Genomic DNA, 23,586 nt, shown 5'->3' on the forward strand with positions numbered 1-23,586 from the left:
GGAAATATTGGCCAGCGGTGCTTTTCAAACTTTTTTCTTTTTTTTTTATTATTTTTTTTTTTTACACCATGTACAACCTCTGAAAATAAAAAAGGGCGCTTAAATGATGATTCAAATGTCATCATTTACAACTATTGTCATTTTTGAAATGAAAATGAACAAGATGCGCTTGAACTGTCAAGATAAGAAAACCTTTATTTGTCTCACAATGGCAAAATTCCCGATTTACAGCAACAAAATTATGAAAGGGAGAAGAAGAAGAACAAAAACTATATCAATAAATATAAATTCTAAATATTAAAAATCAGCTTGAATTTGCGGGTTTTTGGCATTGCCCGGAATGCTTGAAAGGACATCCCGCTGCTTTTGTCGTCCGTCCCATCATGCCGAAATCCCACTTGGCAGCCATTCATGCCCACCTGGCCGTGGCGGTACTTGAAGATAAATGACAATTTTACCCGTCTGAATCCAAACATTTCTGAAAAAATCAAATTATTAAAATGACATTTTTCAACATGGCTTCTTCAGACCTTGTTTTAGGTCGACTCATGATTGACAAATTTAGCGGACTGCAGCAAAGTCGAACTGGCTTCGGGGGCTGATTTATTGATTTCATTTTTCAATCCGGGAGGTGCAAGCAAGAGTCATAACACTCCAAAATAAATCATAAATAAACAATATCGAGACACAATTCAGCATTGGCTGTTTGGCTCTAATCTGCTGTAGCGGTCGGACAAGATATCGAAGGATCCTTTTGAAATGAACCTGACGTGGCTGCTTGGAACCAAAATAGCAGACTTGCTATGCATTTGTCAAGATGACTTGTTGAGACTTTTTGTTTTTGTTTTTGTTTTTTTGCGGGTGCACTCATGATTGACGTCGCCACCAAATGTCCCGTTGCTATTAAGTCAAGCTGACTTTGAGAGAATGATGTGATGCACTACCCAGCCAACTTTTAGAGGTCGCGCCCGCACCGCCTCAAGAATATAAATGAACTCAAAACCCGCAGAAAGGATGGACGCGCCCCTCACAATGTCGACTCTTTTCGCCCAGACCAAAACATGGAATTTGTTTTTCCTCCTGACTATTGTTTGCAGAGCGGCGACGGGCAGCATGGCAACACGGTAGATGGTCATCAAATTTCCATTCCAATTTAAATGAACGACCATGCCGCCCGGGCCCAAATTCTGCCCGAGCTTCATCCCCGCGTGCGGGCCCATTGTGGGCGGCGCGCTGCTAAACATATCTCTGCGGCAAACAAACGCTCGTCCTGCTCTAAGCCGCTGGACAATGATCGGGCTAATCCCGCTCCTCTAAGAGGCTTTGCATCATCATCAACACCAGCACAACTTGAAAAAGCAACACGCGCACTTTCCCTTCCAACATTCCGAGGTTTGCAAAGAGTTTGCTTTTTAAAGTGGTTTGGATCGGATTGACTCCAAATTCTTCCGATGCGCTACAATTCCGATGAAATGCTTTTGACTTGAGTAACATTACGATACGCTCAACTCGCCCGTATTTCTCGAGCACTTCCAAACAACCACCGCCGTATACAAAATGCAAAAATAATGATGTATAAACAATAGATTAAAAAACAAAGACAGTAGGGGTTTTTTTGGACCGCTATTCACTGAAGTCAATCGTATGACCTCGTAATTACAACAAATCTTTTCCAAACTGAAGTGAATCGCGTCGTGACGGAATTTGAGCAATTCCAATTCCGATCAATCGGATCGCAGAGTAAAAAAAAAAGTTAATAAAAAAATCATTTGCGAGAATCAGATTGCATCCAAATCGAAGTGAACCACGTCATTCATTCGGGTCAATTGCAGTGCATCCAATTGGAATGAGATAAAATCGTAATTTTCGTGAATCCCGTCATATGTTGCGTAGAGAGGGGCATTGGGGTTCTTAGTTCAGGTGCGTGCGCGCAACTCTCAACTCGCACGAGCTTTTATGCCGTACGGCGGGGAAATATTCATGACGGAGTGCTTATGAAAGTGCCGCCAAAACTTTCAGTGACACGACCAAAAAAAAAACAAAGCCGGAGAGTGTTTTAATGAAGGCGGCAAACACATCATTAAGTTGCACATAATTACAAAGAAGCGACAACGCGGCCTGGTTGATTACAAGCGGCGGCACGCGCCGGCAGCGAGCGTACGCGTGGCGTTACTCTGACTCCCATCGCCGTCGCCCGTGTCGCCGCGGGGGGTTAATGTCGCATCTCTTTTGCTTGATTGTTGCGCGTTTTTTCCACCCCCCCGCAGACTTCACACTCATCGGCTCTTTTGGGCCATTTTTGTTTTGTGTGCGTGTGGGTTTTTTTTTTGGGAGGGGGGGCATACGTGATCTAAGGAGATGTGGATATCAAACTCAAGAAATAGTCGGTTGCCAATTCCGGTTCCATGTTTCCTCATGTGAAAAATGAACATTTGAATGAATGAAGGAAAAAAAGAGAAAAAGCACACTCACAGCGCAGGGGTCCAGGGGTTCGATTCCGGGCTCCGGCCTTCCTGTGTGGAGTTGGAATGCTTTTTTTTTTTTTTTTGGGGGGGGTGCCCCAAGCCAGGATATAAACGAGTGAATGTAGTCATCCCATGGCCATGGTGTGGTCACGTGACTCTTTGGGCTTTGATGAAATATGGCGGTTGCTCCTAAGAAAAACAAAACCGATGAGCTCCCGGTCAAAGCGCGTGTTTGTTTTGGCTCAACGGCAATCGCGTCATCCATCATCCCTCACAAAAGCCGGCAAACATGCACGTGACCCGCCTTTTATACCTGGCCCCAATTAAATGCCGCTATTCATCACTCTGCTTGGAATGAAAGCGTCTTATGGTTAAATGTCATTTTTCAATGTGAGCCCCTTTTTTTTTCCGGAAGGAGCCCGGGCCTGCGTGGGTTTTCTCCGGGTGCTCCGGTTTCCTCCCACATTCAACTGATTCAGGGTGTCCCCCGCCTACTGCCCGGAGACGGCTGGGATAGGCTCCAGCACCCCCCGCGACCCTAGTGAGGATCAAGCGGTTCGGAAAATGGATGGATGGATGGAGCGTAGGCCTGGGATACAACGCAAACCTGCGTGCTATAATCACCATCTCAGTGACATCTGTGATCATGGGCAGGGCCTTTATTTGGACCACTGGAATACAGTAACCCCCTCTCCAAGGCAGTTTCTGGGTTCACAAAGCCTTTAGTTGACATATTTCTTTGCGGTTGTACAGTGTACAACAAAAAATGATTGACGCCGTGTACATTTGAAAGAAGAAAAAGAGTAAAAAGATGATTTTTTTTTTTCAACCCAGCCAGGCTTTTGCTGAAGATTGTTCAATGTCAAATGCTCTTTCATCCTGCTTTTTACACCTACAGAATTTTGACCATGTACATCTTTGGGCATGCTTATTGAAGTATATTGTGAAGTGATTTATTTATATTTAAAATACATATTTCTTGACTCGAAACAGAGGGATCGGCACCCTCTTTGTATAATATTTTTGTCCTAGTCATTGGTCCTGCTCTTCTGAATTTATTATGCGTTTAAATGAGTTTGTCAGTGTTCAAGAACCTTTAAAAAATGCTGTAAATGTTCTCATACATTCTGCACGTTGTTGTTTTTTTTTTAATCAGTAAGTTTACAGCCATTTCATTTTAAGTTTTGGTTCATAAAAAGAGGAGTGGGGGGGGGGCACCTCTTATTTGCCATTTCGTAAGCAAGGTTTCACTGAGCATGATATCATACGTAGAGCGGCGGCCGGTGGGCGGAATGACGCATAAGACGCGCGGGCAGATGTTGGTTTTCTTCAGGTTCGGATTGTCTTCTTTGTTCGCTTGCTCGCCATCTGTTGTTGTTGTCACAAGGCGGGGATGAAGAGCCCCCGTCGAGTGTGGGCGAAGCACAATCACACAAGCTCACTGCTCATTGTTCATATGCGGAGAGTCGCAACTCGGGAATTTCGGAGGCAACGTATGCTACAGTACAAGATGGGACTGCTAGCATTGAGCCCGAATGGGCGACGTCTCGTGTTGTTTGCGGTTAACATCAAATGCATGTTTGTCAGCCTTGATCCGGCGTTGTTTTAATACAGGATGAGTTCTTGTGTCCAGTTTTGTGTCTGTATGTTTTCCTCAATGCACTTTTGTTTCCATGCACGTTCTTGAGTATGAATTCATCGTTTAATTATGAGTCGCAAGTTGATTTTGGCTTTGATGACTTGATGAATATTTGACCTTGGCAATGAGCCTCCTTGTTTTTTTTGTTGTTTATTTTCCCCGTCATCTTTGTCAGAGCGAGTCGGGACGCTGGCCTCGCGGTGATCGTCTCCCCTGCCATCGATTCTTCGCCTGTAATTTCCTCACTTCACTAAGTTGCTAATTATAAGTCTGCAGCACCATTATTAGGGCTCGCAAAACAAACAGTGAGAGGCCCCGCGGCTGGCCACTCAGCCTTGACGGCCCAAAACACTTCCGCCTCCTTTATTAGCTGGCTTATTAGCGCGCACACACACACGACACACACGAAATGAAGAAATTTAATATCCAAAAGATAACTCTAAATAACTTTGACGTGCTTATTATTACATTATGAGTTGAACGAAAAGAGGCCGCTGACAAAACGAGAGCTCCGGCTTTCAAAAGTTTGACCCTCACGAGAGTCGTTTCCTCCTCCAAGGCTCCAACATCGCTGGAATTATTCAAACTATTTTGAATATGCCCAATGGATCGAAAACGTGGTTAGCGATGATTTCTTGGCAAAATTCATGTTTTGGTTGAAGCAGTTTTACAAGCATGGCTAATGTTTTATGTTTCCTAGCGTGCTTGCTCGCAATGCTAACAGAAAAATGCATTTTTAAAATCAGTGTGCCTTAATGCTGACCTAAGGCTATTGATCATTTTCCTTTGATTAAATTGAAACAGTTATCGCCTTTTGAATGATATTACAACTGCCAAATACTCATTCGGCGAGGTACCGTATGTCTTTGCACTTATTGATCAAATTATATGAACATGCCCCACTCGGTTAGTGTTGGCTAACGTTTGCCGATTAACGTGGCTAGCTAACATTAATTAGCTCCCGATCAGCACAGCTAATGTTGTGCGTGGCTATGTTTACTGACTCAATTCCCAGGAAACCGGTCGTTTATTAGCATGAGCATCACTGACCTAAAGTATTTGCGGTCGCAGCTAATCCGTTTCAGACAAAAATAAGGGCCTTTTATTCCACTTCTTTGACTTTGTTCACAGAGGCGAGACTGAAGAGGTGTGTTGCCTGACCCGCTCTTGGTTATTAGGCGGCGGCGGTAGGCGCTGAGCCGTGACCAGTGCCAGAGCGCTCAATAGACAATGACGCTAATCTCCTTCGCTCACATTGTGGCAAAGCTGTAAGTCGTGTTTTGTGTGTGCGTGTGTGTGTGTCACTGAGGTTGTGTGCGCCACTTAAGGGTGATTGCGGTGTGGAGAGTCTCGCCAACACTGTACTAGCCACTCGCTCTCCTCACCACCAGTGGCACAGCAGATAATGTCCAATCACGCGCAAGGACAAAAACTCCTTACCAGGCCAGCGAGAAGATGGTCTTTCTTTTTTTTCTTTTTTTTTTGTAGTCCGCTTCATTTTATGCTAAAAAAGCAAACATACGCATTTGTGTTCCAGATCCAGTTTTGCTTAAAAAAAAAAATTCCCCGCATATTTGAAGGTCTCATTTCAGCTTTTTTTCCCAGAAAAAATGTTCTTGATGTTCACCACTTTTGCATGTATAATTTTTCCTGTCAACTAAGCTTCTAGTGTAATCTCTGATTGATTGATTGATTTTGTATACTTGGAGTGTGATAAAGTTATGGTCCCCCCCTTAACACTCGCAAGTGTTGTTGTGATTGCCATTCGCAGACCCACTCTGATATAAAGCGGTGACAAAGACTGAGTAAAAAGTCTTCACGCTTCATTTTTTTTCACGCTGGCGTCGGGCGTTCGTTGTTGTTGTTCGAGCCAGCGCAGCCAATCAATGAGGCTGGAATTGGAACACTTCCCGGGGACACGAGATGAAGATCTGCTCAGATAACAATAAGCTGCTTCACACACACACTTTGACCATTCAAAGATTAAACGAGGACACCAGATGTGCGCTGATGTTATCTCGGGCAAAGTAAGAAAGACCTTCAATCAAACTTCAGCGCCATGACGTCACAACTTCTTCCGGACGCCTCAAACATTCTTGTAGTTTTAGCCGTTTTCCCAGAAACCAAACCCGATCCAGAACACCGATGATGACAAATCGCAAGCTCCTCAGGACGTAACTAGCTCAGGAACAAGTCTGGAAACATAAGTGGATCAAAATGGGCTTCAGAAACCAAAGTGGATCAAGACCGCATCTGAAAGTCTGTTCTCAACCCTGTTTTGGGCCACTCCGTGTTCTTGAGTTTGTTTGTCTTCAACAATCTTTTGTTTCCATACATATTTTTGATCGAGTTGTTTCCATAAATGTTCCGAATCTAGTTTTGCTCCCGTACATGTTTTTTTTTTTTTTATCCACGTTTGTGTTCTTATACGTTCTCCATCCTGATCCAGTTTCATTTCTGTTTCCGTGAGTGTTCTCGATCCAATGGGGTTGGCATACTTGTTCCTGTACATCGACGCATTCATTTAAGATATGAGCGCCTTAGGTGTAAACGCGCTTACTGACACGTGCGCATCAATCCAACTGCGAATTATTGGCTGAGATTTGTTGAGGTGCGGACGCTCTGTCAAAGTGGCACGACGTTGCATCGTGCGTTGCATCGTGCGTTGAATTGCGCTACGCTGGCTCTCTGCTTGGCACTTTGCCTCGTATTTTTTCATTTCTCTCTTTTTTTCATTTTCACACATCCTGTCTTCAAAGCTCTCTCGCTCTCTATTACTTGCTTTGCCCACCCCCACCCCCCAATTTGTCAATCCAGGCCGTTATTGGCTTCTCTTCCCTGCCAGCTTCCTGTCTCAGGTGCTGATAGCCGACCGAAAGACTCTGCTTCATCCTCACTGTTGGCACATATGGGGCTTTGACGCACACACGCACACACGCACACACACACACACACACACACTAATGGCTCCACATGATTATCGAGTGGAGATTGATTAGGCCGCTCCTTGTTAGAAAGTTCTGGAGACGAGGCCAGCAGGCTGACTGGCAAACATGCTGAGTCGTGCTTACATCCAGGTACACACACCCACTCACACACACACATACACACACTCACACAGTAGCTGACGCTTTGCCTTTTCGAATGTGAACAAATAGTTAAAGAGATTGGATTGGACAAAAAAAAAAGAAAATAAAAATCTGAAATGGGCATCACACCCATCCTAAGATTCATTTGGATCGAGATCAGTTCCGTAAACCGAACTGGATCAATCACATGTGAAGAAACAAAATTGGATCAAGAACATTTCCAAGCAGTCAGCGAGTGAGTCACGTGCTCCCAAGAGGTGACGAGATGACATGCGACAGTCCATTAGGAGCGGCGTGATGAGACGTCTCCTCATTAGCGCCTCGTCGGCATCTGCCGACCTGAACCTGCTCGCACCTCCTCGCGCCCTCGATCACATGACAGGAAGTAGTCGCTGCCGCGTGCTCCGGGTGGGACCTGAATGGAGCTGATGTGCGATTTTGTGGTGGGCATCAAGATAACCCGCACGCACACACACACACACACACACACAGCAGGAGGCCTCTCGTGGCAGTAGACAGATGGGAGCTCGATGCTAATGGGACATGCGGCTAAGTGGCGTTAATGGGAAGAGTAAATATTGTTGCCAAGGAAACCGCATGTGTGTGCACACGCGTGTGTGTTGAGGATTTTTGTTTGTTTGTTTTTAAGCGTCACTTTTGTTGACATACAATATGTGTTCTCGATCCGGTCTTCTTACCATACGTGTTCCGGATCCGGTTATGTTTTTAACACGTTGGACCTGCAGCTATCAAATTATTTTGCCATTTGGTGTCTCAGTGATAACAAGAAGCACGCACGCACGTGTGCTCGGACGACCTTTCACAAGGTTTGTCGCCGCCGTGCTGTCAGTTTTCAAACATATTAGCCGCGGCATCGGCGTTCGTCGTGTGCTCGGGTGCAACAGCTGGCCGCCAGCTGTCGCTTGTTCCGACGGAGGAACGGACCGGAACATTTGGCCGACACGCTTTTGCGAGCTTGCCTGTGATCTGCGCCGCCGTTCCTGCGTGGGAACGCCGCTGATGGACGGCGTCTGTCCGACGAGGGCGATGATGAAGGCTGACGCAACGGCTTCAAATGTGGCTTTTCAACTCGCGCCGCCGGCCGGCCGTCGCCGCCAGAGACGCTCATCCCACTTGAAACGTGGCTGATTTCGCACTTCGCTGAGCTCGATTTGTTTTTTTTTTTCTTTCTTTCTTTGAGATTTTCAGCTCCGCTAAACGATGTTGAGCCAAACCTCTCATGGAATATTAACAGTCTCTTTTGCATGCAATTAAAGACTGGAGCGAAAAGACCAAATCGCGACTGAAGTTAGTGATAACAAATGCAGCTTGTGGAAATAGTTTCAACTTTAATTCTTTTGGGGGGGTTCTTCAGATGACCACATCGCCTTTTTGAGGCCCTCAACAATGGCGGCTTCGGGCTTCCTGTATCTTTGGAGTCATGGCTTCTTCAGACTTTTGAGCGGGTCTACTAATGCTGAATGTGTATAAGTGAATTCCAAGTGGCCCCAACTGCTGAATGTTCACAAAGATCCATTTGGGCGCTACTGAGCAGCTTTTTTTGGGGGTTCTTTGATGGACCCCTGGAAATGAGCAGACTCTAAAATGGCGGCTTCTCAGCAAAATGGCAGACTTTGGCCATTTTTCAGGCCTGGCTTTTTGGGCCTTTTTGTCAGTCAAAAAAACAAAGGGAAAAAAAAAGCTGCGTCGGTGCCATAGCGTGTCACTTTGATTGGTCTTTACAGTTTGTAAATGTAAACCGAATGCCGTGTTGAGAGTGTTTTAGTGCTGTCAGAGTCGAGCGACTTTAAGTGTGTTGCTTGTGCTCTGTCAAATGTTTTGCAGTCCTGGCTTCCCAGTAATTGCCATCCGCTTAGTCGGAGCGGTGAGCACGAGCGGCGGCGCCGCGTCCAGTCCGGCAATTGCCGTCTCCCTTTGTCTGGCAGCTCCGGCTAATTAGTCCTCCATACAAATCAGCCGCCTTTTTACTCCCTTGACAATGGGAAAGGTCCGCACCACGAGAAGAAACGCTGTCAGGCCCGTCTCAGAACCAGACCTCACTGCCAAAACTCACATCGAAACCAGATTAACTCATTCACTCCCAAAGACGTTTTTAAACGTCTTTTCAGACTTGCTCCAGAATTGGCTGGTATTGAATGAGTTTTAAATGCGGCACATCAAGGCAAAATATGCTGGATCGAGATACGTCCTCTTGACCAGCCACGTCGGCAGTGGAGGGCGTAGCGTCGCAATGTGACGAGCCCTTCAAGCCACAGTTGCAGCCACAAGTCGTCCCGCCGCCGCCGCCGCTACTTGACGCGCGTCTCAAGAGCCTCGCGCTCGGAGGCGAACGCTTATCCGCCCAGGAAATCTTTTTTCCTTGCTTACGCCGCTCGGCTCGCCCTTGTCGAGCCGAGCGGGAGACAAATGCCTGTCTGGAAGACTGACAAACATGGCGGAAATGAGATTTGTTATCGGCGATACCAATGGCCACATTCTCACACACACACACACACTCATTGTCTGACCAGAGCCCATAATTGTGTCTGATATTGCGAGTGTTTGTCTCGTGTAAACCCAAAAGAGTTCACTGAAGTGTGTCCTTTTTGTCAAGCAGCTGCTTTGAAGCCCAGAATGGAGCCAGCAGTGTGTGTCGGTGTTTGTGTGTCTTTCAGTAGCGTCCCTCATGATTATTCATGCTGACTGACGACGCCAATAATTGATATTTTTATCAGTCGCTATCAGCTCTCGCGGATTTACGACAGGATACTGTGTGCATGTGTATTTTGTTCTTATGGTTAATCCGAACACCGAGTCGATGAATGATTGCACAACTGCATCCAAGCTAGCGCCGAAATACAAAATAAATCAATACTGTACGTCGCCAGGATTGCTAATCCATCACCGCCGCCACGACAGGCGGCGATTTCCTGCCTAATCTTTATCTTCAACTCAAAGGCTGTGCTGATGTCACATCCCAAGCAATCTGCGAGTCGCACTAGTGGTTTCCAAACCTGAATTTTATGGATGAGCGTCTTTCAAAGCCGCCTGCTGACGTGTAGCCAATATTTTGGTCAGTGGTACGGTTTGAGTTCCACTGAATGAACGCGGCGTCTACGCCGTGAGGCTACGTCCAAAGCTTTCGGAAGCGTTTGACCATAATCTGAGCAAATGATCCGATTGCCCGCTGCTTTTGTTAGCCGTCACGTCAGCGACGCAATGAGGACCCGGGAGCAGACGTGACGCGGATGTTGAAAAGTAAAAGTCTTTATCTAAGAGCAACGGGACTTGTCACTGAGTCATTCAAGTTTCGATACTGTGAGACATCAAGCTTGTCAGACAGAATAACGATAAAGCGTAAAAGAGCCGCGGCGACTGCAGAGCAACTCAAACGCTAAGGAGGAACAAACAGTCACAACAGCGGCCATCGTATGTGGAGCATCTTGGTTTTGGTTTGTTTTTCGAGGCCAAAAGGCTGCTGAGAATTGCATCCGGGCCCCAATTTATATGCACTCTGCATGATGAAAATCGTGCGATATTTTAAGAAAAAGCACTCGCGTGGACGTGGTTTGTTCGCATCAAAACGAGTTTGCGCTTGCGGTCGTTATGTGTCGGTGAGTGTGTCAACCGATCGTTGTTGCACTTTTAGGTCTCAACACGAACGAGAGCCGCATCGATTCAAGCGGCTCGCCGGCCGCTCAAAGCACTGCGCACCTTTGCTTGCATCATCGCTTTGTGGCTTTTGCGGTTTTGCTCGACGCTCTCGCGGGTTTCGATTCTATTTATTGAGTGACCTAAAATGAGGCCTGGTGTAATGTTCGACAGCTGCAGTACATCGCAGAGAAAGCTGACACGATGGAGGATGTGGCAAGGTGACATATTTCATCTTTCGTCTACTTTTGGAAGCCGTATGAGAGGGAAGGGGCAGGAAATGCAAGGCCGCGTCGACGCTGTCAACGACGACAGTTCAAGCTCAGCTCTCATCGCTTAGCGATTTGATTTTGTTGCCGCCTCAAACTTGTTAACGCATCCGAATCGGCATCGTGCCATTGGGAATTTCAAACCCCAAATTACGGCTCGGGGGCCATTTACGGCCCGCCGTCCATTTTTCTGCGGCCCGCGACATCGCATTCATCATCCTCAAGAAACTGTTTGAAAAATGCTCATCTGACGACACTTTTGTTCTGAATGAGGAGGTGGGATTTGGCTGCTGTTCAGTGCAGAGCTGGATCTATTCTGGGAGCTAGAGGGCTGTCGGCCACCCCAAAATTCCTCAACTATTTGCCTTAACACCTTGAACAGAAAGTTGATGACATGCACTGGACAATACAAACAACATATTATTGCTTTCAAAAAGCGGAAGAATTTTAAAGTGGCATATCCATCCTTCCATCTTGATGTTTACGCTCCTCAAACGAAAATATTTGGACAACGAAGCATGTGTGCAAACCACTACTCAGTCCGCTTTGCTTCCCACATCGTGATGTCAATTTGTGGCAATTGGCAACATGACGAAGTCAGATGGGGAAATAATTGTAAAATCCTTCCGTGGCTTTTACAATGAGTCGGACTAAAATTTCAAATGGCGGACATGATGCAAATGGACTTGTTGTCACTGGAGGCTTGCCACCTGTTTCACACACAAACCTGCTACGTTTATTCACCAAGCAAGCGCACACAAAGCCCTTAAAGGCACACACACACACCAAACCCAGTGAACTGGAGGCCTCTGCCGCTGGAATTCGGAACGCAGCAGAATGGCGCGCACGTGTGCACGTGCGTGTTGTGTGTACGCACTGAACAGGTCTGCCAAGCCATTTAGAATATTATAGTGCTGCAGTGCTTCAAACTGGCCCAGTCAGGGAAAACGCTCATGCACACACACACACACACACACACACACACACACACACGTGCGCGCACACCCATTACGACAAAAACACATTGCTTACCAACACCAGCGTCTGCAGTTTGTACAAAACATTGACTTGGGACAGCAACTGGAAAGCTGCTTTTGTTTTTGTTTTTCTTCTTCCATTTGTGCATCAATCACTACAGTAAATGTCCATAAGTCATCCCATACACGAGCCGTTGTAAAACCCTCCAAACTGAGAGGAAGGTTATTTTAAAGGCTGCGGCTACTGAATATTTATTTTTTTATTTTATTTTTTTTTTATCGATACCGATTCTCCCGAATAGTAATGCCATCCAAATTGGATTCTGACACGATTCATTTCCCTGCCGACCGTTTCGGGGCTTTTTGACTTTTTTTCAAGCACCACGCAATGTCGTGTTCAGTGATGATCTTTTCACCTTCGCTATCAAAAGAAAGATTTTTTTTATTTTTTATTTTTTGGAAAAACTTGTCAAGTGTCATTTGGCCTGTGTGAAATCCATTGCTGTTCTTTAAATGGGCTCTCTTTTTGGGAGTCTTTGCTATTCTCGCCTCAGCGGAGGCAGACGAGCAAAGTCCGCTTGGTAGGAGCTCGTGGTGGTGGGAAATAAGAGCAGCCGGCGGTCTGACTGGCACGGAATGCGGCGGCCCGTTCGTCGTCGTGACGGGACGCGGAAAACCAAGGCGGGTGACGCGCGGCGCAGTGCAGCGGCGGTTCTTCTCGTTCCGTTTTTCACCTGTAATTCACCTCAACGCTTCGTGCTTGAGCACAGCAAATCCTGTTTGTTGTCAAGGGGCCGCAATAATAGCAACAAGAGAAAATCTCTTCCTGGAACACTTGCTGCCTTTCGTGTGGATTGTCGACCGCCGGCTCGGATGTGTGTCCAATCAGCCTAATCGCCTTGTTCAATACGCTCGCGGCAGGAAGCGAGCGGATGATTTACACGCCCGCTTGCTGAGAAACATCGTCAATCTTGCACGGCTCACCTTACGGATGCGACTCCCCGCTTAGTCTCAAAGACTCGGAGAGGCTCGTTACGTTTGGAGTCGCAAGGACTGAAATTATACCGAAGTACAAATCATAAATCAATAGCAGATGGTCAAGCCGATGCGGCGCTGCGCCGCTGTGGGTGTGTTCACAGCCCACTTCGGTCATTGCCAATCAAAGCGGCCGCTGTCATTCCCCTCCGATGCGGCGCACGAGTCTTGACGAAACGGAAGCGCGTGTGCGACTTTAAGCGGCCCCTCGGGTAACACCGCCACCCCCCCCCCCCCCACACTCTTATCTCGAAGCACCGCTGTATAACAAATCCATTTCCCACACTGAAATGAACCAGCGTATCTAAGTTGAAGAAAATGACAAATGTATTGTAAAATATGAATGAAAAAATATTAGACACAAGAAAAAAAAATCAAATGTAAAGAAATCTTTCAAGCGGCTCCCTCGGAGACGCTGCACAACACACGCACACGCACGCACGCACGAGTCGTGCTGAGTACACAAAAACAAGAAAGTTGAGCTTTTTGCAAAATAAAACATGGGGCTGATTTTTATATATCCTATTTTTCGTGTGACTTGTGCCCCAAAGGAGAGTACAATTTCTCACTTCAATGCCTCACAAGCACACACACACACACACACACACACACACACGCACTCACCCCCGTGCGCTCACACGGACGTGCACACAAACACACAGAAGCTTGATGTGGTGTGTGGTTCTAAATCGAAACTGAAAAACCTCCACTCGGCCACTTTATTAAGTACACGTAAACGTCAGAAATGCACATTGATGATTGACATTTTACACACATGCGATTGATCAGGATAATCAGTGGCTCCACCTTCAGCTGACTCCTGACTTTTCTTGGTTGGGTCGGAAGAACTTCAAAGCGGTCAGTAAAATATGCGGGATCACACACACACACACACACACACACCCTGACGTACGCATGAAAATCTACCCTGATGTCTGGCGATAATTCATATTCTTGTTGGTGGGATATTGTATATCTGTAGGTGGCTTTTGGTTGTGAACGAGTGAAATGCTGCAGGATTCAAATGCGCCAGATTTAGCTCGCAAAGGCTACACGTTGGGCGCTGAGGGATATCGACCCGGGGCCGCATTCCCAAAAGATCCAGAGGCTGATTGTTGGAATTCCATAGAATCGGAAAAGCCTTTCGGTCGCGTTTCCAAAAGATCCAAAAGGTAAATGGTGTGTTCTGCCATCTGTTGTCTAGTCTGAAGTTTCATCCCTCACGTCCTTTTCGGCAGTCTTGGGTCTGCGTTTGTGTTGATTGCGGCTATTCCTTTTGATTTAGCTCGCGCGGCGGCAGCTCCTTTGATTCAGTGAGCGTTTGTTGTTCGTGTACGACATCTCGATCATAAAGGGGAAACTTTAGTGGCGTGATGAAGAGCAGCCGTTGGAGCTTTATCGACATCATTAAAGGGGCAGCTGGGCCTCGGTGGCGCGACTCTACTAGCTTGTTTGTCACTTTGCGTTGCCTCAAACATTCGGTGGAGAAATCAAACTTTTGGGCTCCGGAGACCCTCAACTCAACTCGAGTGTATTTCGAGAGCACTTGACAACAACCACCGCTGTATACAAAGCGCTGTGCATGGAGCAAAATGGAATTCATACAACAACAAACAATAAAACAACAAAGTAATAGTAAAGACAGTAGAAAGCACGGTCAAACGATCAAGACGAAAGAGTATTTTTAAAGAGGGGCAGCGAGAGAGCTTGCCGAATGTTCAGCGGCAAGTCGTTCCAAAGTCAGGCACCGGCAATGGAAAAGGCTCCACCCCCTCTGAGCCTCTGCTTAGTTCTCGCTACCTCTAATAAACTCGGGTCTCATGCAGACCTGAGGAGGAGGAGGACCCTCAGAATGGTCAGGTGGGGCCGGGCCATTTTAAGAATTTGAAAACAAATCATAGAATCTTAAAAAGAACGTATCGGGAGCCAGTGAAGGGATGCCAGAGTAGCAGATATGTGCTCCCTCTGACGAGTACCAGTCAAGAGGCGAGCGGCGGCGTTCTGGACCAACTGGAGACACTTGATGGAGGATTGGCCGATTCCAAAGTCAAGTGCGCGACCAGAATGTGACGAAAAATAAAATGAGCCGGCGCTACAAATCGGAATGCCACCGCATCCGCCTCAGTCTGAACCAGAAATAAAAACCCTGCATCATTTGGGGCAAATCATTTGGGGGAATTTACAAGCTACGACTGACGATTAGGCCGCAGTTTGGCAACGAGTATATGGTGTGATGATGAAACGTCTGTTGAGAGGCGAGTGGAAGAATGCCGCAAGGTTTCCTTCCCTTCCTGTTAGGAGAAGGTGACGGCCGGGGCGTGACCGGTGACGAGCTCCCTTCATCATCCGGCGAACAAAGGTGAAGAGCCCCAATTCTGAGCTGTCTGCCCTCCCTCCATCACTCTCCTCCCTCTCCTTCGCCGCTAACGTTAACCCGGCGCCCCCGCGCCGAGTGTTAATCGGCATTTGAGCCGAGGTGAATGTTGCCGTGATGGAGGCCGGGAGAAGAGGAGGGAAATCGTCGAGCCGGCAGCCGTTGTCGACCAAACGGAGGAAGACGGCGAAAGGGCCGAAAGGACAGGACGGGCGAGAAGCGAAACGTAGCAAAGGGAAGGGAAAAAGAAAAAAAGGGGCAAACGGGAAGAAAAATCGAGCTCAAATGGAAGGAAAATAAAGCGTTGAGGGAAATGACATGGTAAGAATGCAAAAGGAAAGACGGGAGAGGACACGAAAGCAAAGCGTAAGGCAATGAAAAGGTCAAAGGGCAGAAAATAAAAAAGGGGTCACAGCCCAAGGAAAGGAAAAAGTCTGAAAAGAAAGGCAGGGCGTGAAGGCAAAAGACAAGGACAAGACATGATAAGCAATGCCGCAAGGGAAAGGAAAAGCAAGGAAGCAAGTGGGAAGGGTACAAACGAGACAATATGAAACCAAGAAAAAAAGAGAAGCAAAAGATGATAAAAGAGGGAAACAAAGCAAACCGCGGCACAAATAAATCCGGCGCGAGTAAAAACAATCGATAATCCAGGCGGGAAAAAGATGGCGGCAAGCGAAGACCGAGGCTGGAAAACGGCCGCCGTGGACCAAGGCGCGCGAGGGAGGAGGAGCGGAAGTGCAATCCAGCGTTGGGGCGCATCCATCACGTCGCGAAACAAGAAGAAGATGAGGCGCCGCCTCACGTCACTCTCACAGCAAAACGCTCGCGTGGTCAAGAGCGCAAACTTTGAATCCGGCACCAGCGCCGCGTTCTCGCGGGCCGGTCCGGGACCATTCCGTGCAGCGGGGTGGCCGCGCCCGCCGCATTCGTTTGTACTGGCAAACATTTGAAAAAAAAAACAAAGTCCGAAACGCCCGCTTATGAAAATCCAAGCTGCCTTGTCTTGCCTTAAGCCACGCCCACTCGACGGATCCACGAACACGAAATCGATCGCCATCTCAAATCAGTCGGCCTCGCTCCAGTTTTTCAAACGCATCGGTTTATTATGAGACTTTGTTGCGTGTAAAGCGGCGCCCTGCACGGCTAAATTGCGAAAGGTGGCGAAGCAGGAAGCGGCCCGCCGTGCGTTAAAAGGCTCCCAGATGCGTTCAAGTGAGCACATTTTGTCCATCAAATTCAATCTCAAAGGCTGCGGCGGAGCACAAACACAATCAGAGTCTCCGGAGATGTCATTTAGCGCCGCTTATATACTCGCACTCCCGTGTTCTCACCTTCTCCCTGACCCTCGGCGTTTCGAAAGAAATTGACTTTTCCTTTTTTCCCCCCTCGCCGGCGCGCAGACCAACGCATTCATATTCATAAAGTGGATGTGACATTAAGAAGGAGGGAAGAAAAAAAAAACAAAAAACAACACTTTTGATGAAATGAAATATGACACTTTCTTTCGAGCCGCGTGGCATTTCAACGACGCCGAACAACAAAAGTGAAGAAATGTTGCCAAAGAATAAAAGTGAGTTTGAAGACGAGTGTGAAAGATTGGGCGGCGAAGGCGCTCGTGTGATGCGCTCTCTCGCTCTCTCTTACGAGTACCGGTCTAGAGGCGAGTAGCAGCGTTTTGGAGCAACTGGAGACGCTTCGTGGAGGATTGGCTGACTCCGAAGTGGAGTGCGTTGTAGTCATCCGGCAAATCTCTCCTTCGTATCTTGCGATGTGTGTTTTTTTGAAAGCCCGCCATTTTCTCTGGTTTTTATTCACTGCCCTCCAAAACGCTTCACACCAGAAGCAACTGCTTTGTCCCGAGTGAGCTTGCCAACGTATTTACGCTACTTCTGAGAGGATGTTGAAATTCGGTGGGGATTTTACGCATATTTACCAGTGGCGCACCACCTCAAGAAGAAAGAAACAGATTGCTTCATCTTCAGGAGCAAGCGGCTCGGCGCTCTCCCATGCCGACCCCCGGGGGGGGGCGGCCGTCTTCTGATCGGTTGTCTTTTAACCAAATATGAAGAGCGGAAGTGCTTGTGATGTCGAGTCGACACGCAAAGAGTGCGTCGGGAATTTGGATCTTGCATCCCGAATGAAAAAAGGCTTACGAGAGAATTTGGAACTTCTCGTGTGATCTTCGCTTATTTGCAAGTGAGGTTGTGGGTTCCAGTCCGGGTGAGGCGGCTCCTGTTGCCCTAAATGAGAACTCGCACAAATGGATTCTTCTTTTCCACCATTAACATCGATGGACGGCGAGCACCTGCCAGGCTCCGACTTCCACCGCAACGATTCTCAACGACGACGCCCGAGGGCGACGCCCGGGAAACGCGTTGCGTGACGTCTTCTGGAAGAAGTTGGATGTTATCTTTCCACGTCGTTTGTTCTTCGCTATTTTTACAAGCGCCTCGCTTATCTGACTCGATCTGCGTTCCGCTTCAGAGGAGAGAGATTAGCATGTACGCTGAGCGCTCGTGGCCCGCGGCGTCGTCGGGATGACGATGAGCCGCCAGAGCCTCCGCGCGGCCCCACGAGGTCCTTTTCGACGCTACCGGCAGACGGGGGGGGGGGGGGGGGGGGGGCGTCTGCATGGAAGGCCACGGCAAAGACCGTTTGACACCTCAAGAGTGTGTCGGGGTGTGTGTGTGCAGCGTGGCGAGCTGTCAAGCTTGGCGGCAGCGAAACGAACGCGAGCAAACGCAGGGGACGGCAAACACGCCGAAGCCGATCAACGACAAGACAGATGAGGTAAAGGAGGAAGGCAGGGTTCCATTTTCCCCTCAACAATCAACGTCTGCCATGTTGCGCTTTGTGCGTCTTCGCCTCCAGACGTCGCCTTGACAACAAAAAGTCGGGAAAGTTTGCCGCGACGCAGCCACGTGTTGGCGGTTGGCCTACTTAGCGAGCGCACCCGATGAGCTCATCGGTCGGCCCGAATCTAGTAGTGAGGGAGACTTGAACCTGAGTCAGCAACACGGCGCGCTAGCGGTTAAGCACGTCTGCACTGGCGATGGGGAGATCCTGGGTTCGAGTCTCGGCTCGCGTGTCCGTCGTTAGCTTCGTTAAAGGCTTGAAATTAGCAATGCTTGGGATGCTTCGTTGTGCCCTGGCTTTGAGTGATGAACTGTCAAGTGTCGTCCAGTCTTATTTTTCGAGAAATATATTGCATTGTACTGACAAAAAGATGCATATTTGTCATGTTATTATTATTATTATTAAGGAAATAAGTAAATAAAGCCAGGATTTTTTTTGTCGACGTAACATTTTCTCCTTCCATCTCCTTTTCAAGGCAGCTTTTTTTTTGTTGTTTTGTTTTGGTTTCGTTGTCCCACTGTTTGAAGGAACCCCAACAACATGATTTGAACGCGTCGCGTCATCCGTCTGTCCGGCTGTCCATCTCACACACGCACACACTCGCACGATGCCATGTGCTTTCTTCAGCATATTTTTGCATCATAAGCAGCGAGGAAAGTCAAGCGACAAACACTTCCCACGCACCTTCTGCCATCAGCACAACAAAATGGACAACTGGAAAAACACATTTCAAGGAGACCGTTTATGGAAAGTGGACATGACGGATGTCTCGCGTGCCCAAAAAAAAAAAAAAGTTGCGCCTCTGTGTGACGATCTGTTTCACAAAATGAGTGCGCAAGCAAACTCTGCATTTCCACCCCACTGTGATGTCACAGCGGGGCTAATTCATGATTGCTTTGGTGACATTTTTTGGGGGCAATTTAAAAAAAAATGCACATGGGTGACTGTGAATAGCCAAGCGCAAATATGAAAATGGGACTTTTTGTAGCAAATTCTTGATGTGATTGTTGTTAATGTTGTGAAAGTCGGAGGTACAGCTGCTCTCACACACACACACACACACACACACACACACACACGTCCATTGGGGCCATGAACACTTGGGGTTGGCCTACTTCCTTCCTGGGTGAACGTATGCTAATCCCCGCCTGTGCGATGTGCGTAAGCTTATTTTTAAACCCGCCTTACACAAGCACGTGTCCACTGCGTATTCAACACAAACGCGGCTGAGGGATGTCGGTGAGCAAGACCGGGGGCTTCTCACTTAACGAGCTTTTCGGCCTTTTGAATTTTCCATCCGGTTACAGTAGTCAAATCCAAGGTGGCCAAATTGCTTTGACATGAATACGACTTGTGAAGAGGAACATCAGAGTGATTTTAGGTTCTACGTTTTGGCTTCAGATGAGGCCATCTGTCAGATCAAGGAGGACACTAACGGTGACAAAATTGGATAATCGCGGCACCGCTGACCTCGCGCTCTGCTCGTGAACTGATGCAAACAAGCATAAAACAAAACCAAAACCACCCAAATTGTTTCGATTGCTTTGTGTTGTGGTGTCAAAGTGCCACACGTGTCGATTTCAGGACACACCGGGGCCAATGAGGGCAGAACTGGGCAGAAGGGACTTGGTACGCCCCAAATGAAGTTTCACGATTTTCAGTTCGGTGACTCTGCAAAAAGCAAAGTGAGCTTCCTGTATTCTTTTTCCACGATTTGATGTCCAAGTGGCCGCCAAGCGCTGCTTTTTATTCTACATGACGTCACTATTTGCCCTACGAGGGACGACACAAGCAGGCAGCAATGTGCATGAAGATGCCACCGCAGCGCCACCCGCAGGAGGGACCACCTCTGCTACCTGTTAGTTTGTCTCCTCCAAAAAGAAAGAGATTGCCATCTTAAACACACACACACACACACACACACAGGCGGGTATATCGAGATTTTAATTTCCTCCCGGGATATGAGCATGCCGTGTTAATAATGCATGCTGGGACGCTGAGTCCAGATCGAAGCAGGCAGGCGTGCTGGCTGATTGGCGCTTTGATCTGATGTGCACTAATAGAGGCCTTGATGGTGGTGGGGGATGAGGCGTTGTTCATCTGTGGGGGGTGGGGGGGGGGGGGGGTTGTTGTCTTGTCTGGTGTGAAGATGAAGTATCATCCAGTATATTCCCGCGCTGTCTTCCAAACGAGCTCGCACCTCCAGACGGCGAGGGTCGCGTTTTTAATCAAAAGCTACGCCGCCGCCGCCGCCGCCGCCAAATCTAATGAGATGATCTGGGCGTGGCCAAGGTGAGTGAGAACGGGGGGTGCGGATTCTACGGAAGAGGGGGAATACATTCGAAAGCAAGCCGGTGAAGCAACATGGGAGTAAAGTCACTCAAACGCATGTTCGTGTTCTGACAGTCATTTCCCGAAGCTTTCCAAAACCACCACATTGATGCTAATCGTTAGCATCTCTATGGCTTCCTGAATAGTGCAAGATAGAAAAATATGTATATACTGTACTGAGGGCTCAGCTCATCTCTTGGTTCTTCATTACAGCAGTAATATCCGTTGTTCATCACAGAGCATAAAAAGATACGGCCATGAGTATGGTCATATTAACTGTCTCCACATGTATCACCGTATCGTTTGTATTCAAGTATCAGCCGCTTAAAGGGTAACAACGCTGCTACGTCGATGCTAATTGTTAGCGCGTGTGAGGTTGTTTTGAATAGGCAATGTGGAATACCATTTTGTAAAAAAACTTTAATGTCTGTGAAGGTAAACATCAACCGCGACGTTCACGGCAACTGCTGCGACTTTGACCCGCCGCTCTGCTACGTGCAGAAAATGGAGCTACGCGGCGGGATGACGCCAAAGCGGCAAACAGATGAAGGAGGGACTTGGGGAGGGAGAATAAAGACAACAATAACAACGAGCAAAGTACACCGGCCATGAAAAGGTAAAGAAAAAGCAATAAGCCTTCCGTGTCATCTTAATGAAGTTGCGACCCGGCGACTTTTTTTTTCATTAGTTTTTTTTTTTTCTTTGCTCCGTTTTATGCGCCCCGTGGTGCCACGTTATCGCTCCCCCTTTCTTGATGAATATTATCATTTATTCATTAGCGCTTGGATTTGCACATCTCAACACCTTTAGCCACCAACAAGGGACACAATCACACTCGTGTGTAAGGGGCTTGCCAGACACTCCGATGGCGAAAGGTACTGTCGCCATCGCACCAGATCCTGACGCCATCTAATTATCAGATCGCAGGATATTTTGTGTGGCAATTACAGCAAACTCCCGCTTCGCTGGGTTCAGCGTGAAAGGTACAGATGAGTAAAATGGAGATTTCTTGAAGGAACTGTGTCTAAAGCGGCTGAGGGTGCGTGTGATGTTGAGGCAAAAGTCGATGTATCGTCGACTTAAAACGAAAAAAAAATCTACCTGGAGCCACATGATTATATTTTGTGCAACCACTTAAAATTTGAGTATATTCAACACACGTTTTTTTTTGTTTTTTTTTCAGTAAAGGTTTGACACCAAGCATACCGGATGCTGAGTTTGTCTTAATTTTCAAGCCGTGCCAGGCTGTGAGTGGGTCAAAGTCTCATGATTTGGTTTGGGACCAACAGGGGGCACTGTAGGGCTCCCCCCTGCAGCTGCTCACCTGTTGGTCGTTATGTAATTATTAGTTGTATAAAAGGACTCCCGCCCGAACACTCGGCGTCGAGTCATTGTTTGCTCTTGGCTACTGTCATGTTTGTTTGTTGCTGTTTGTTCCTGTCAGGTTTGTTTTGGTCACGGTTCTGTTTTAGCTTCAGTTGCTATTTTTGTTTGCTACTTTGGATTCGTTTTGTTCTTGGGACTTACTTTTGGATTTAGTTTTGTCTGTTTTAATACAATTCATCAAGTACAATCTGCTCCTCGCTCCTGCCCGCTTTTTAGGGTCCACCACCACCTTGCTACGTGACACAAAGAGCACGCAGGTACAGCAAATGTCCATCTTTTGTTGGGTTCCGTGTGAAAATCTCATGGTTTCAGCAACACGTCCGAGTGTGGCGACGTCGACGGGCCGCTTTCACGCAGTATCGCCGGGGGTGTGGCCACGGTGCCATGTCACTAGCGGTGTCTGTCTGGATGCGGTTCGTCCTTTGATGGTGCTGGTGGTCCGGCAAGCCCCGTGCCAACTGTGCTTTGGCAGCATACGCACGCAGGCGTGCACTCTGATCACCACACACTCTCAACATGGACCCAGTCAGACGTGGCGGTCGGCCATGCGACCCGCTGGCTGGCGGTCGGACACCAACTGTGTCGTCGTCATTAACGGAGACAAACGTGAGCTCACGCCAGACCCGAGGTGTCGGCAAAAAGTGCTTAGGGACTCGCTCAGACCCTTAAAAATTGGAATGACCTCATTTTTTTTATCCACTTGTTATTATTGTCACTTCATTGTATCCTATTTTCTCAAAATGAAGATTTTTTTTTTTATGATGGCATCAGCAAAGTGACACAACACTGCAAGACATCACACAAGCAACACAGATTGTGATCCATGTATGTTGTTTTTGTTGTTGTTTTTTGCAGCCGATGACATGCCCATTCTTCTTTCCGCAAGTGGCAAAGATGTCATTTTTAAAACACTCATTTCCCTGGAAGAGGTCTCTCGTGCTTTGCAAAATGATTGACGAGCAGCATAACACTGACGTTCCCACTGATGAAGATCAATTGAAGTTTTTTGGGGGGGGTTTGTTTCTCTTCGGCTTTTTCACAGCGAAACAAAGATGCGGAATGACGCAAAGTACGAAGCAACTGTGCTCATTCTTCTTTCTTGCAGATGACAAAGGAAGTAGCTTTGAAAAGGCATGTTTTTGCAATTGAATTTGCAGGTGGGAATGGAGTGGTGGAAAGCAATCCAAGTTTTTAATTTCATTTAAAAAAAAAAGAAAACACTTGACAATTAAAAAAAAAAACATGACCTTCCACTTTGTCAATTTAGAAAAGCTCTCCACGTGTGGAAAACAAATGCTGCTCTGGGAATTGCAAACATCCACTCTTTGACTCCAACGTTAAAAAGAAGAAAGTCATGCCCACATTTTGTGCCATTTGAAGATGAAATGGCAGATTGAGTCGGTTGTTAAATTCCCCACTTAACGGCCGGGGTGGAACTCCAGACACACAACTACGGTATTTGTATACAACACATTAAAAAGTCCATTTCCCATAACTTGGCTGCTTTAAGAGAA

At 47.4% G+C, this 23,586-nt stretch overlaps 1 long non-coding RNA gene across 1 annotated transcript; it reads right to left on the reverse strand.

Moving 5' to 3' along the window:
• Positions 1 to 238: 238 nt before the first annotated feature.
• Positions 239 to 5,271, reverse strand: LOC147198802 (uncharacterized). Its single transcript, XR_015101974.1, has 3 exons — positions 5,155 to 5,271; positions 2,473 to 2,654; positions 239 to 434 (listed from the first exon to the last, which is right to left on the reverse strand). It is a non-coding gene; the product is annotated as an uncharacterized LOC147198802 (long non-coding RNA).
• Between the last annotated feature and the right edge of the window lie 18,315 nt (positions 5,272 to 23,586).

Source organism: Hippocampus guttulatus, chromosome 10 (genome assembly GCF_054856545.1).
Source record: "Hippocampus guttulatus isolate MCC_2025c chromosome 10, RoL_Hgut_1.0, whole genome shotgun sequence".
NCBI lineage: Eukaryota > Metazoa > Chordata > Actinopteri > Syngnathiformes > Syngnathidae > Hippocampus > Hippocampus guttulatus.